Consider the following 16521-nt stretch of genomic DNA (forward strand, 5'->3'; position numbering starts at 1 on the left):
AGTGTGCACATAGACCTGGTGCTGGCTACATTTGATCAGAAGGCAACAGGAAATGGACTGGGACATGGGGCACTATCTTGAGCATATACAAGACCTCAAAGCCCACCCCATAGTGATACACTTCCTCCAACAAGGCCATACATCCCAATAGTGCCACTCCCTGTGAGATTATGGGGGCCAATTACATTCAAACTACCAAAAGGAGCATGTGGACAATTCTTTCCCTTTCCTCCATTGTCATGGAATAAACAGAGAAACATATTATATGACTTCTCCCCTACAGTATGTTGTTCCTGTAAGTGAGATACATTTCATAGCAACTCCTCATTGACTGGAAGGAGTGAAAATATTCTTAGGCTTCTGCAATTTTCCCTTAGTCCAGCCCTCATACAGGCCATTTTACCACAAATAAATATTGACCTAAGACTCACTAAGGAATGTGTCCTTCTAAAACACAAAATATTAAGGCTTGATCTTTGATTCCTGAGAAGTGACATTCTGTAAATGGATGCTCAGAGAAATCCCACTAGAAGCCTTCTGAATTGGTTTCTTCTGAACCTCTCTGGCATGCTTATGTCACTTCATGAAGTATCTTTTAGGATCGAACATCCTTATCTCGCCTGGTCCTCCTTTGCTTCAGTGTAAGGGGTGAGAGCAACTTCCTAATCAAATGTCACCATCACTAAGTGGACTTGCCTTCCATCATGTCACTGCATGTCGTTAAGTCCATTACACCCAAGGAAGCATTGTTGTGAATGACAAACAGTGAAAAAATTGGAGTATAAAGGAATAAAGAGGGGATGGAGAGATGGCTCAATGGTTAAGAGCACTGGCTTCTCTTCCAAAAGATCCAGGTTCAAGTTCCAGCACCCACATGGCAGTTCACAATTGTCTATAACTCTAGTTCCAAGGGATCTGACACTTTCATATAGGCAAAATATCAATGTACAATAAATTCAAAAGGAATAAAGATCCAGGATATTATTGCTTTATTTAAGATGAAAATTCCATTTTCATATGTGTGTATGTGGAGTGTACCTGTGTATATGCACATATTTTACGTGTGTGTGTGTGTGTGTGTGTGTGTGTGTGTGTGTGTGATGCACAAGCACCTGTGTGTACATGCATGACAAAGCCCAAGGTTTGTGTTCAGAATTGTTGCTGGAGTTTTCCTGCCTGGCCCACAGTCAGGACAAATCTCTCTCACCTGCCAGTCCCACAGCCGCTCAGACCCAACCAAGTAAACACAGAGACTTACATTGGTTACAAACTGTATGGCCGTGGCAGTCTTCTTGCTAACTGTTCTTAAAGCTTAAATTAAGCCATTTCCATAAATCTATACCTTGCCACATGGCTCGTGGCTTACCGGCATCTTCACATGCTGTTTCTCATCATGGTGGCTGACAGTGTCTCTCTGACTCAGCCTTCCACTTCCCAGCTTTATTCTCCTCCTTGCCCCGCCTACACTTCCTGCCTAGCCAATAGCCAATCAGTGTTTTATTTATTGACTAATTAGCAACACATTTGCCATACAGAACATCCTACAGCACAGAATCATCCTTGGTTGCTCTTTTACCTTACTCCATGAGGCAGGGTTTCTCAGTCATACCCAGCTTAACAATGTGGCTGGTCTTGATAGCCAGCTTGCTCTGTAGATCCCTGTTGCTGCCTTCTGAGGCTGGAATTACAGGCCAGCCTCCATGCCCACCCACCATGGGCTGTGTAGATCTGAACTTTAGTTCTCATGATTGTGGGACAAGTACTTTAACAACTGAGCCCTCCCCCCAACCCTGTTACTGCTTTAGAACTGTCCTCACTGGCAGCCTGGTAAGGCTCGCATTATAATTGTGAGGAAATGCTAACCAGAGAAGGGAAGTGACCAGCTGGTGGCAGAGCCTTGGTGACCACAGATTGCCCTCAGTATCAAAACTGTGTTTCTTAAATTACATCACAACATTGAATCATGACCAGTGACATCCTATCCATTAGGCAATTTGGCAAACAGTACAAAGAATGAGTCATCTGATTCTCTGAGTTAGAAGAGGAGCCACACAGGCCTCTGCTTCACCATCCTCTGTTTTTCTACCCCTTTGTGGCTGTTAATTGCTTTAGCAGGTGCTTTGACTCTCAAACATGGTAGTCAAAGTATTGTACATAAATATTCTATTAGCCTATTAAGTGTGTGTGTGTATGCATGTGTGTGTAACACTTATTTTGAATCAGTTTCCCAGAGCCCAGTGTTTCTAAGTGATAAATATTTTTTACTCATTTGTTTTGTGTCTGTATGATGGCATGAAGACCAGATATCAACATTGTATGTCGTCCACCTGTTGTGAAATATCAGTTGAAGATGTGTTGCATTTGTTTATGCTGTGGAACATTTGTTTAATGATGCAAAGATGTATTTCATTCTTTTATGCTGCATTTGTTTAACTTTGTGAAGCTGTGATATTTGCCTGTCTAAAATGTCTGATTGATCTAATAAAGAGCTGAACAGCCAATAGCAAGGCAGGAGAGGGATAGGTGGGGCTTCTAGGCAGAGAGAATAAATAGGAAGAGAAGAGAGAGGAGCAAGAAAAGGAAGAGAGAAGGATGCTGGGGGCCAGCCACCCAGCTACACAGCAGACATGGAATAAGTAGGAAAGGAAAGATATACAGAAGTAGAAAAAGGTAAAAGCCCAGAGACAAAAGGTAGATAGGATCATTTAACTTAAGAAAACCTGGCTAGAAATAAGCCAAGCTAAGGCCGGGCATTTGTAAGAAAGAATAAGCTTTTAAAGGTACCTTGACTTCAAAATTTGGATGTAAGGATATGTTGCTTTGGAAAGGAGGCTCTGCTTTTGTTTCCACAGAAAGACAGAGGCTATGGATTTGTTCCAGATTAAGATACATCAGATTTGACCAGCCAAGACCCCCTGAAAGGTCTCCGATGACACCAAGGCCCAGATGATCCAACATCCAGAACCGTTTCAAGGCAACTGGCTCAGATGATACAGCCTCATGGACTACTCCATAATTCTAAAATTTTCTTTGTGTCCCCATAAGATACAGCACCCCCCTCCAGCAGGAAGTAGTAAGAGAAGCTATGCCCAAATTCCCAAATATACCAAGCTGGCTTTGGAGATGTGTAAAAGTTAAAACCTTCCTTTAAAAAAAAAAAGAAAAGGGGAAGTGCTGTGGTATGGTCTGTATGTAAAATGTGTTACTCTGATTGGTCAATAAATAAAACACTGATTGGCCAGTAGCCATGCAGGAAGTATAGGCGGGACTAACAGAGAGGAGAACTGAGAGAACAGGAAGGCGGAGGGAGACACTGCCAGCCTCTGCCATGACAAGAAGCATGTGAAGATGCTGGTAAGCCACGCACCATGTGGCAAGGTATAGATTTATAGAAATGGATTAGTTTAAGATATAAGAACAGTTAGCAAGAAGCCTGAGCCATTAGGCCAAACAGTTTAAATAATATAAGCATCTGTGTGTTTATTTTATAAGTGGGCTGTCAGACTGCTGGGGCTTGACGGCACCCGGAGACAAAACTCTCCAGCTACAAGAAGCCTCTGTGTGATTATTTGGGAGCTAGGTGGCGGCCCCCACCCAAGAGTAAAGAGTAAAAAAATAAAATAAAAAACATCCAATATTACATTCCACCTTAGCTTTCACAAGAAAACTGAACCTGAAGCTCCCCAGTCCAGGTGGACTGACCGGCCAGTGAACGCCATCTCTTGTCTCTGCCTCTCCAACATGGGTTTGCAGGCATGTCTCAAGCACATTCATGTTTCATGCTGCATGACAAGCACTTTTCAGACTGAGTCATCTTTCTATCCCTCAAATTTGTTTGTTGAAATGGAGATGCAGAGGACAAGAGGTCAGAGCGCCTGTCTGAAGCAGAAGGTAGGTTCTAATCCATACAACACTCCTTTTTAGTTCAAGTCCACACATGGACACTTAGCTCCAAAACACATGCCAATGAAGTTCCAAGGCCATTTGCTGTGGGGCCACCATATGTCAGGAGCTCAGCCAGCAGAGGCAGAGGCATCCTGCTAAGAGTTCCTGTAAGTTCTTTCATTCTCCACACTTCTGCTCCTATAGTTTTCTAAACGCCAAAAGCACCTTCAGGTGACAGGCACAGCTAGTGTCCTACAGTTTACTTTCTATGTCAAGTCCTTCAACCCTCTAAGGAGGTGGTTTCCAATCTTCAGGTCTCAACTCCTTTGGGGGTCACATATCAGATACCTTGCATATCAGACATTTATGATTCATAACAATAGTAAAATTACAGTTACGAAGTAGCAATGAAATAATTTTCTGGTTGGGGGTCACCACAACATGAGGAACTGTATTAAAGGGTAGCAGCATTAGGAAGGTTGAGAACCACTACTCTAAGGGCAGGAATCATGTATGCTCATGTTCCAACACTACTCTACCCCCGAGTGTCCAGCACACTGCACATGGTATGAATTCAACATTCAATACATGTGTGTTGTTGCCTTGCTGAATAACCAACTTTTTGCAATTTCTTTGGCTGCTTCCCTGATTTTTCTTACAGTTCTGGCCCCTGAGTTCCAGGGAAATACAGAGGATTGGCTATCCTCCTGCGGGCCTCACTAAACTGCTTAGCCTGTGAAAACCATGTCAGTTACAACCATGTACATGACAATCCTCTGGGTACTTAACGAATGTTGAATGTTTATCCTAATTTCCTAGATACTAACTGGAACTCTCTCAAAAGAGGTCGTTTTCTCAGACTATTCTCAAATCTGCTAGATCCTCCCTCATATGACTAGAATTATCTCAAAGAATCTTTTATCTGGAAAAATGTCAATTCCTTGTCATTAAAATCTGACTCACAGAGATGTTCAAGCCACCAAGAAGCAGGGTGGTTCAGAAGGAAGAGGGGGCGTAGTGACCCAGGAAGTCCCTATGAAGGTCACAAAGTCTCACAAAACATCAAAGTGGAGAGGCAGTTTCCCTTAGTTATTGTGGAGGGACTGCATCTTTAAACTCTTCTTTTTTTTTTTCATTTTAAAGAATAGTGCTTTATTGAATAAGTCTTAGTCACAGAAAAATAAGCTTTAATCTACAACAAATGACAGATTATAGAGCAGAAAGCAATTTTCATAAATTTCCATACTGAAAGGTATCCACTAAATGAAAAAAAGCCATAAAATTATATTCACAAATATAGTATTCTGTCTCAAAATGCTTAACATAATTAATTATTCACAACACTAACAAAACAACAAAACAATTGGTCATTCTGTCAGGTGAAGTATAACAAAAAATGCAAAACCAGAAACTACATTAAAGCCATTATTAATATTAAATTTAAAATGCAAGCTTGTTGGTAAGTATTGACAGTGATAAAAATAAACTCACACAGCTGAACTGATCCTTTCTTCTTTGTTATATGTCCTGAAGATATGGTAATACAAACCGTAGAAGTCATCATCCATTCTTTATTATTCTTGATATTTTATATGAATTCACTTGATCAAATTTCTCCTTTACCTCATGCCTCAAGCAATGCATACATTCTAACTGTGATTAAAAAACTAAGCAAGTGAGGACGGAAGAAGTGGTTTAGAAGTTGAGAACCCATCAGGCGGTGGTAGCACACTCCTTTAATCCCAGCACTCAGGAGGCAGAGGCAGGTGGATCTCTGTAAGTTTGGGGCTAGCCTGGTCTACAGAGCGAGATCCAGGAAAGGCGTAAAGCTACACAGAGAAACCCTGTCTTAAAAAACCAAAAGAAGAAGAAGAAGAAGAAGAAGAAGAAGAAGAAGAAGAAGAAGAAGAAGAAGAAGAAGAAGTAGAAGAAGAAGAAGTTGAGAATCCTTTCTGCTCTTCCAGAGGACCCTGGTTTGGTTCCCAGCACCTCCATCAAGCAGCTCACAACCACCTGTGACTCCAGTTCCAGGAGATCTGAAGTCCTGTTGTGGCCTCTTTGGGCACCAGTACTCATGTGGTTCACACACAGACAAAACACACACACGCACACACAAGTGTATAAACAGTTTCAAAGACATCTTTCCCTCTGTGTCCCTTCCTTCCCCCACAGGAAATGCTATAAAAGATAATTGTACCTCATTTCTTTGTTTCTCTTGTGCAAAGTATGCAGATATCATATATAACCATAAAACATTTCCAGGACCAAAATTGTTCTGCATTTTATGATATTTTGTTTCTCTTTGAGGACTTCTATTATTAATGCAGATTTGCCTTGCTGTGTGAATAGCTTCATGGCTCATCACCAAGTGGCTGTGGTCATTTTACTCTGTTTTCATTGGTATACATTCAATCCGTGTCTAAGTTCTTTTTTTTTTTTTTTTTTTTTTGGTTTTTCGAGACAGGGTTTCTCTGTGTAGTTTTGCGCCTTTTCCTGGAACTCACTTGGTAGCCCAGGCTGGCCTCGAACTCACAGAGATCCGCCTGGCTCTGCCTCCCGAGTGCTGGGATTAAAGGCGTGCGCCACCACCGCCCGGCATCAATCCGTGTCTAAGTTCTTGATGCCTGTGTGTGTGTGTGTGTGTGTGTGTGTGTGTGTGTGTGTGTGTGTGTGTGTGTGTGCAATGTCCACGGATGACAGGAAAGTGCATCATACATCCTGGAATGGATTTACATGCAGTTGTGAGCAGCCTGGTATGGGTGCTAGGAACCCAACGCAGGCCCTCTGCAAGGGCAATAAGCCTCTCAACAGATTTTTCTGAAAACTTCTAGTATGAAAGGCCTCATTTAAGTGCTGATGGCACTACCAACTACAACAGTCATGGTCCCTACCCTCATGCAATCTATGCTCTAGCCAAGGACAGTAGAGGATATGTTATAAACAAACACAGGTGAGGTACTGATGCCGTGAAATGAAGATAGCCACATAGGAGACTTTAGCTTACATAGAATGACTATGGGGAGCATCCTGACCAGGAGACATTAGAGCTGAGACCTGAAGGAAATTCTGTCATGATGTGCGTGTCTGTAATCAGTAGTATTCCAAGCTGAAGAAAAGCTAAAGGTCAGTGACTAGACAGCACCCCAGATGTCATGGTCCACTATCTTGGTCTTAGTCACTCTGTCTGTGTGCTGCTTGTTCCCACACGTTTTCTAAGTCTCCACTAAGATATTAGTTCTTTCCCTCATGCAGAAGACTTTGATATATTATGATAATCACTAAGATAATCATTCTTTGCCTTTTTGTATTGCAAATGTTTTCTTGTAGTTTTTTTTTAAATATTAATTTCATTTACTGCATTTTTTTTTTTTTTTTTGTGGATGTAGTTTGGCGTTTCTTGTGAAACAGTGGCCATAACCATTTGTGTCCCTCTGGTATCCATGAGGGAGCTCTGAGTTAGATTTTATCCCAGGAAATTGTCAGACTCACCAGCAGTTGTCTGGGTCTCCTACACAAACCCCACAGATAGATACTGTAAATAATGTGGTTGTTTTCCTTCGGGAAATGAAGACATGAGGTTTGGACGGATTCACTGGGGTTCCCAGAAAACTTCAGGATGGGTATATTTCTGGGCTAATCACTGGGTGCTTTGGAAATGGTTTAGAGGATGGATTACTGATAGATTGCTCTCGCCTTGCCTATAGGCAAGATTCCATGGAAGTGTACCACATTAATACGGCATATATTGAGTAATTGATTACTGAAATCTGTGGATGGCTGAGAGTCAGGAACTTGGCTTGGGATACAATCTTTGTGGTGTATGATAGAGCTGGTATGCATTAGCTTTGAAATAAATCTCTGGGTGATATTTATTAGGTATATCTAAAATTAGAAACATCAATACAGTTTTCTGAAAAAAAAACTATAATCCTTGGATCAAAAAATTAATACACAAATTTCTAGGGTGAGAGCTTAAAACATTTTCAAAGCTTATGGATAACCACAGCACCCACCCATGCTTGGCAAGCCTGAAAGCAAGCATCAGGCTCACACTGCACAGATCTTTTTGCCACATCTGTTCATTCCAGAAGAGCTTCAGCACCCTTGAATGTTATGAGTCATTTTTATATAAACTCCAAGTGGCAAAGTTGTATTAAAATAACCAAGTACATGTGTTTAGCCACACTCTTCTGACAATTAAATATTGTTTGCCCCATAAGGATGTTCAAGAGTCTCCTGAGGTCATTCATCAGCACACTGCCTGTGAATGTGGTGACTTTATCATTGAATGTGGGACATTTTAACTTGTCTTTCTTTTACTTATTTCCACTACTTTGTTATTCACAGAAGAGGGAATCATTTCTACTTTCTCTTCACAACGTCCAACAGGGTCAAGAACAATATTGGAAACACAAAAGTGGTTTATAAACATATGGCATGTGACCTCATACTCCTCAAATCATGAAACATTAGCCATCGTTGTCTTGTAAGAGCAGTGGATAATTAAATTCTCTACTTACCATCCATAAGAGAAGACATGTTATTAAGGTCACAAAAAGAACACCAACTCTAAAGAGAAATACCAGCATGTCCTTATATTGCACATTGTACTAAACTATTAAAAGGACTTCAAACTGGCATGTTTAGGAAACAACATACATATGAAAATTCAAATCTTGTAATACATAAAGTGATTTTGTTCTGAAAGATCAGATTTAGGAGGGAGTGACAGATGCAGGAGATGTGCAGAGGAGGGTTCCAGGCCACTTCTTTGTTTTTATGACCCCACAAAATTCACTGTAGGAGTATGTCATTCCAACCCCAGTCTCAGGACAGAAAAACACTGTCCTTTGACCTAACCTCCAGACAACTGCAAACCGAGTTTATGATTCTTTCAGGAATCTGTGATTCACTTTGGACAAATGAAAGGCCAACACATGCTGTCAGGCCTTCTGACACATAGCAGCCCACATTTCAGACCTCCATCTGAGAAACCCTGATTTACAGAATTCATCCTTGGGACAGCAGGATGCTTGCCTAACTTCTTCATCACACACACACACACACACACACACACACACACACACACGCACGCACGCACGCACGCACGCACGCACAGAACCCCATCAATACTGACAAAAACATCAGCATACACATTTACACTTTCTGTTCCTCTTGACTTTCTCAAGATGCTGCATTTGCATCACTTAGCTCTGGATGCCAATGTGTGGCTAAAATAATGGAGTCACAGGAAGAAGGAAGGATCCTCTTATGATTTCTGCTCTAGCTCTCCTCTTGAGTGCATGGAGTCAAGGCTTAATTTTCACTTAAATCCCCGTCATTGCTTAGCAGCATCTGCTGTGTTATCCCGTTTTCTCTTTACGACTTCTGGAGAACTCTCCATGAATGAGTCACGTGTTTTCTAATTCCTGCCTCAGGCTCTACTTCTAAGGGATCTGTGCTCATAAAATGTTAAAAGGGGACTTTTAATAATTCTGCTACACAGTATGTGACTGGCTATAGTACCAAGCTTTGGTTGGATTAGTATTTTGTTTTCTACGAAAATATTACTACAAGGGATAGACTTCATGGCCAAGGCAAGAACAGCACATTCATTCACGTTTCAATAATCTCAGAATTCATCAAATGTACCTGCTCTTTTCTCCTCTTCAAAGTTTGCACGCTAGGTCTGGGCTGTTTTTCTAGGGAACTCTAGACTACCGTCAGTTGAGAATCTCTTCCCAGCCTGGCCTATTGACCAGTGTTGCTATCCCTCACAGAGCCTCGTGGCACACTGAGCCTCGCCAGCCCCTTGTGATCGATTATAAATGCAGGAGAAACATAGAGGCTTCTCAGATGTTTGTTAACCTGCAGAACCTAGAATTCTGTCTGACACATAACATGATATAATTTTAAATTAAAAACAAGTGAGTGTGTAAGAATGCTAGTGAACTGGAAGATTTATTATTTATCATGTAATTCCTACTAAGGATTTCTGTAAAATATAGAGACTGGGCAATATTTTTTGCAGGTAGGCGGCTGTTCTTCATCCCTAGACTCTGCCAGGCTGTTCCCTGGCACTGTTCTAAAGTGGTGTTAGGGTGGGGGCACTCACACCACATTTGCTAAGATCTTTCATTGATATCGTCAGACTGTGTGCGCTTAGAGACATAAGCTGTGCCACATCCACTTTCTAATGCCTGAAGCAAAATGCTCAGGCAGTACAGAAAGAGTCCCACACCTTCTCAGGTGTTGGGCGATGCTGTGCCAATTGAGACTAGGCTCTGGAGCCCAACTTTTCTACCTACTCTTCGTGTTCATTCTCAATAAGGCCCTCAGTTTCCTCTACACTGGACTCACTCGCCTCTCCTGTGGAGAGCCCTCTCTCTGTCCTGCCACATAGGCTTCTCCCCTTACCTGGAACAGCTCCCCTGTGGCCTGGGTATGTCACATGTCACAGCGCACTGGAGCCCTTGGTTGGCTTACAAAGCTTTGCCTGACTTCATCTCTTGTTAATGTTCTTTTCAGCTGGATCTCACAAAACTTCAAGACCACAGAAATGTTGTCATCTTCTCTGGGTCAGAAGTCTGTCTTGGACGTTGTGAGTTAGAGATCAGTGATGCGGTGCCTAGAGCATAATTGACATAAATGTTCCCAGAGCTGTTACAGCTGATATCCTGTGGTGGGCGTGAGCCAAGAAAAAAAAAGACTTTTATGATTACCTTCAGTCCAGAACTGCATGCAAGAGATGGGAGAAAAACAGTTTGAGCCTGGGGCCATTGATTGGCAGTTAATGTAGATTCATTAATTTTATTTTATGTGTTTGTTTTGCCTGCATGTATGTCTGTACACCAGGTTCATGACTGGTGCCCACAGAGGCCAAAAGAGGTCATTGGAACTTGAGTTATGGATAGTTGTAAGCTGCTGTGTGGTGCTGGGAATTGAACCTGGTCCTCTGCAAGAGCCCCCACCACCACTGAGCCATCTCCCCAGTGGCAGTTAATGTAAAGAAACTTACAAATATGCTTTAGTCTGTGAGAAGGATAAGATACTCTTAACTTGGAAGGCCACAGTGTTGTACTTTGCATGGTGTGCTGACACTTTTTTGACTAAATTCCTCATAGTAGAACTGACATTTTAGAAGAAAAGGATTCAGTTTGTAGTGAAGCTCATGCTTTGAAAATTAGAAGGAAAGGTGTCATCCAGTGTTGGAGCTAGCTCACTTCTCCATGGTCCTCTTCGTGTCGTAGGTCTCCTCAGACAGCAGCACTGGCTGGAATCTCTCTCCTCTTCAGCAGACTCACACTCTGTGTCTGTCAGAAGCCATGGCACTTTAGAAGCTGACAGGTGAGCAGCCAGTGGTGTGAAGTGGATAAGATCTCACTAAGTATGGACAGGGAAAGAACAGTTACACATAACAAACAGGACTCTACAAGAGAGGGGCATAGCCATGTGGACACCTCAGGAACTCATCACAGTTGAAATGTCAGGAGGCAGAGCAAATCAAATCAAAGAACTCTTGCATAATCCATAGGCATTTCAGCTAAAAGAACACCACCAAAACTATACAGACAAATTTAGACTTACAGCCCAGGCAGTCTGGTTTGTGCTTTGTCATCTTAAAGAAATACATTTGCTCTAACCCCAATTTAAGCTTCATAGAAACTGCCTAAACCCCTGCGAACACTGGGCTCCGGGTGGACAGAGGGTGAGACAACTGGACTAGGATCAGTCACTTCCCCACCTGCACTATGATGGCCAGGAAAGAAGTAGGAACAGCGTGAAGAAGTAGCCTTCTAGACTAGTCTCTAGGAAAAGGAATAAATGCTATGGTTTGATACCACTCTGTCAGAAGGTGGTTTCAAGCACATCTGGTGCCCCCGAAATGTGAGTCTGCATCTTAGCTGATAGACCTGCTCATGGTTTTGCTCCATTCACTGAATCTCTCTCAGTTTCGATTTCAGCTATAAGATAAGTGTTTGGATAAAACGTTCCTTCACTTTCCCCTAAAACGATATTTTTAGAGACTGTGTCTTTGTAGTACAGTTGTTTCTAATAAGTAAAAATCTTAGCTGTAAATACTTTTAGCATAGGCTTTTGAGGGTAGAAAGTGTCCAGGTTCCTCCCAGTTTGACCGATTCCGGGCAGTATGTCGTCATCATCCTCAGGAGCAGAACTGTGGACTTTATGAAATATCTTTACCACCCTTCAAACGTGCCCTTGAATAAACAATTCAAAATCTTTTTTTTTTAAAGTGGGGCCTGTAGAGATGACTCGGTGGTTAAGAACACTTGCCGCTTTTGCAGAGGACCCAGGTTCAGTTTCCACGACAAAGCCCCTCACAAACATTGTTTTTCCAGTTCCAGGGAATCTGATGGCCTCTTCTAGACTCCATGGTCACTGCCTGTACAGGTTGTGAACATAAACTCATACAGGCATACATACATACACAAAAATCAAAATGAAAGGAAAATGAATTTGTAAAGTATGTTTACTCTCAGTGAACATGTCCTATGCTCACAACCCTTCCTTCTTGTTAGCAGTAATATAATTAATATAGAATTTTCTGTGTGGCTGGAGTGTTAGCAGTAATATAATTAATATAGAGTGCTCGCTGTGTGGCTGGAGTGTTTAAAGGTGTAAAGGATTTAATCTTCACAGAATTCTTAGGAGAGTGGTACGAAGAGTGCTGAAATTTTACAGATAAAGAAATCGAGGCTCACCTAGTCTCCACTTTAACTCACAGGAAGCCGTGACTGATGAGTGGTGGGGCCAGGGTAGTCTGCTTTTCTCTAGTCAGATTTGGAACCTAGCCCATAATATGCAGAATTCCAACAGTCCAGAATTATATTTAAGATTAGATAAAACGAGTTTTAGTGTTTTGTCATTTTCCTAAGTCTGCCACTGCTATCTTCTGGAATACATCAAGCACCTTGACATTTGAACACTTTCCTAAGACCTTTTAATAAGCAGAGTTGTTCACGGTGTGAGTCCCAGTTCACTCCAGCCTGCCTCTCCCTCTTCAGCTCTAAGACATCTGCTGAAGTGCAGGATAGATACACTCTGTACAGGTCACATTTACAAACTCAGGCATGGGTTTGCCCTCTGCCCCTCTTCACCCTTTCCAAATCCCCAAGCCATTTGCATATTATGTAGAATTTTACTACATTCTTGTTTCTAGTCTATGTTTCTGTTTTTTCCATCTCTTTGCTGCCTCTGATCATTCAACAAACATTTATTCAGCATGTGCTGGATGCCAGCCACCATTAAAGCTCTGGAGAGGTGAAAAGTGAAACGGTACATCTCTGCCCTTGGGCCTATAACTAATTAATAGGACTCATGGGACAGAGATAGCATGCTTCCAAACGATAGTGTGTTTCTAAAAGACCTTTGTGTTATCCTTGGACCCAGTTTCCACATCTATCTTAACTACCTTCTCTGCTTTCTCCAAAGCGGTCAATCCCACCTTATACTCCCCCTTACATCTCAGGAGAGGAACAAATGAAGATGTCTAGAAGAATTCACCTTTGGATGTGACCTCAAAGAAAGGTTTTAGCTTCTTCTTTATCATTTTATGAGCATTAAGTGTTTGTTTTGTCATTTTAAACAATGAGTAGATGCCCTCTAAACTATCTCGAGTGCCTCTTGGTTCTGCCCCAGACATGCCAGCATTCCTGGATTCACGCTGAATATGATTTCAAGAAGCTGCCTTTCAGAGGCACACAGTTTCTACCTAAGGTCAAAGCTGTGCTGCCCAGGCTCTCACGTCACATCCAGGTTATGTTTTCTGACTTCTTAGAGCTTCTTCTGGCCACCAGTGAACATCTTTCCTGAGGTCATTGTGGTATTGTATTCCCCCAAATATTGTGCATGCTAATAAACTTATCTGGGGTCAGAGACAGAGCAGCCACAATATTAAACATAAAGGATAGGCAGTGGTAGCACACACCTTTAATCCTAGCATTCCAGAGGCAGAAATCCATATGTTCAAGGATACAGCCAGGCATGGTGACTCATCATGCCTTTAATCCCAGAAAGCGAGCCTTTAATCCCAGGGAGTGGTAGTAGAAAACAGAAAGGTATATAAGGTGCGAGGACCAGAAACTAGAAGCATTTGGCTGGTTAAGTATTTGGCTGGTTAAGCATTTGGCTGGTTAAGCATTTGGCTGGTTAAGCGTTCAGCCTTTCAAGCAGCAGTTCAGCTGACAGCCATTGGAATGAGGACACAGAAGCTTCCAGTTGGAGGAAACAAGACCAGCTGAGAAGTTGGCCAGGTGAGGTTAGCTGTGGCTTGTTCTTTCTCTCTGATCTTCTAGTGTTCAACCCAATACCTGGCTCAGGTTTGATTTTATTAATAAGAACTTTTAAGATCCCTGCTACAGGTCATTTTCTCTACCAGCCCAGTTTTGCCTGGATGTTTTGCAAGCACAGATCATAGCTTTTATAGAATAGATTATGCTGTCTTTTGTTTTTCTGGGAACCTTATGCATGATAGACAAACCCTCCCACCAACCTTAGCCCACATGATATTATTATTACTGCTATTTAGGTCATGGATATTTTCTTCCTTAACTGATACTTTTAAAATAATATATCTTTTGAAAATTATAAGTCTAGGCTGGTGAGATGGCTCACATGTTAAAATATGTATACATGTGAAATGGTTAAATGGAGATATTTATTAATTCATACAGAGTCACACACACACACACACACACACACATATACAGGTACAAACATATTTTTCACAGATTTCTTTACTTTTATTGCCAGGAAAATGTTTTATATCTCTTAATAAACCAAGAGGAGAAAATGAAAAGAAAGACTGAGACAACATATATTTAGGGAAAGCCAAAATTATCAGGAGCGAATAAACAGAAAAGAAATTTATAAACTTGTAGGCTGGGATAGTGGCTTCCAAGGCTTGTCCACTCTTCCTTCCTTCCTTCCTTCCTTCCTTCCTTCCTTCCTTCCTTCCCTCCAAAAATACTATTAGATGCCAGAAATTGAGAGAGAGAAAGAGCAGCTCATTTCAAAGAGATTTAAGTGGAAATGCTTTTTCTAGTCATCTGGTGCTCCATTCTGCAGCCTGGCACGTAGTAGAGGAAGCCTCAAGCTATTCTCCAAGACAGGATTTGTCCCAGAAAAAGCATGCCTCATGTACAATAGACAAGGGGAACCACATACCATCTTTCCTGGTATCTCTGTGAAAGGATGCTGCCTTGGTTACTTTTCTATTGCTGTGCTAAGATACTAAGACCAAGGCAACTCATAGAAGAAAGAATTTGTTAGGGTTTACAATTCCAGAGCTTTAGAGTCTACAGCCATCATGGCAGAGAGCGTGGCACTTGAGCAGTAGCTAAGAGCTTACATCTGATCTACCAGCATGAGGCAGAGAGAAGAGAGAGAGCTAACTGAGAATGGTGTGGGCTTTTGGAAGTTCAAAGCTCATCCTCAGTGACACACCTCTTCCAACAAGTCCCACCTCCTGAATCTTCCCAGATAGTTCTACCAGCTGGGGACCAAGCACTCAAATATATGACCTATGGTGCCACTGTCTTTCGGACCGCAACATGATCTTAGAATGGGTTGTGGGGTGCTAGATGTTAAAGTCCCAAAGAGTCAATGCAAGGATAAAGGAAAGGCCTCCTAAAGTTTTATTCAAATATTGGGCGATTAAGAGCATAAGCTGCCAACAACTATCACAAAAAGACCAGACATTGACAATGAGGTGTCTTGGTCATGGCCTCACATTTCTCTATCCTTACTTCATTCTAGAACTCTCCCTCTGAACTAATTCCCCATTAATCCCCCAATGCTGTCAGCTGTATTGTGTCCCTGTAGAGCCTATACTGTATTAGTACTTTTAGTACATTTTTTGGTTGGGGGAGTTTCGAGACTGGCTGTCCTTGAACTCCCTCTGTAGACCAGCCTGGCCGCCTCAAACTCACAAAAAATCTACCTGCCTCTGCCTCCTGAGTGCTGGGATTAAATGTGTGCACCATCACACCTTTAGTACTTCTTAAATGTTATATTTACTTGTATTTGCAAAAGTCTGAAAAATAAAGGTTTTTTTCAAGTACAGTTGGAGTTTATAAAGAGATTTTCATATAGATTTTAAATATTAGGATTTAGAGAAAGACATTTAGGAAAAAGTAAGACATACCTGTGAATACAGGTATGGGCTTCTCAGAGAAGAGTCCCTAAATTTTAATAAGTAAATATCAATGGCTTCCAAACTTAGATGTGTTTTCTGGTTGCTTCTGATTTCATACTCTCACATCCAGATATCTATTTATTATCCCAGTTACTATATCCTAAGAACTTCAGATGTGTTGTTGCTGAGAGACTGTTTCTCTGGTGTCCACTATCTATGCATCATTGTGCCATACCCTAATGTAGTGAACAGTTCCTTGCCTAACTCTTAATGACAGATACCATGAAATTAGCCCCGTGCATGACTTGGAGATAGACTAGATGCTGTTTGGGGGAAAAAGAAGGAAATATCTTCAAATCCCAAGATATTCCTTTTAATGAAATTCATTATTATTACCTTTATCTATTTGGGATATGTATGTGGGACATGTGTATACCTGTGTGTATATGCATTTGTGATGTATGTGTCCATGTGTCCCT

The 16521-nt window shown here is 41.6% G+C and overlaps 1 long non-coding RNA gene across 1 annotated transcript in view; it reads right to left on the reverse strand.

Moving 5' to 3' along the window:
* Positions 1-6332: 6332 nt before the first annotated feature.
* The window catches only part of LOC128119013 (uncharacterized), a 133729-nt gene continuing 123540 nt past the window's right edge, over positions 6333-16521 (reverse strand). Inside the window, exon 7 of the long non-coding RNA XR_008221419.1 lies at positions 6333-11268. This is a non-coding gene — a long non-coding RNA (uncharacterized LOC128119013). The remainder of the gene's footprint in view (positions 11269-16521) is intronic.

This window comes from Peromyscus californicus, unplaced genomic scaffold (assembly GCF_007827085.1).
Source record: "Peromyscus californicus insignis strain IS unplaced genomic scaffold, ASM782708v3 Scaffold_11__1_contigs__length_118956290, whole genome shotgun sequence".
Classification (NCBI taxonomy): Eukaryota; Metazoa; Chordata; class Mammalia; order Rodentia; family Cricetidae; genus Peromyscus; species Peromyscus californicus.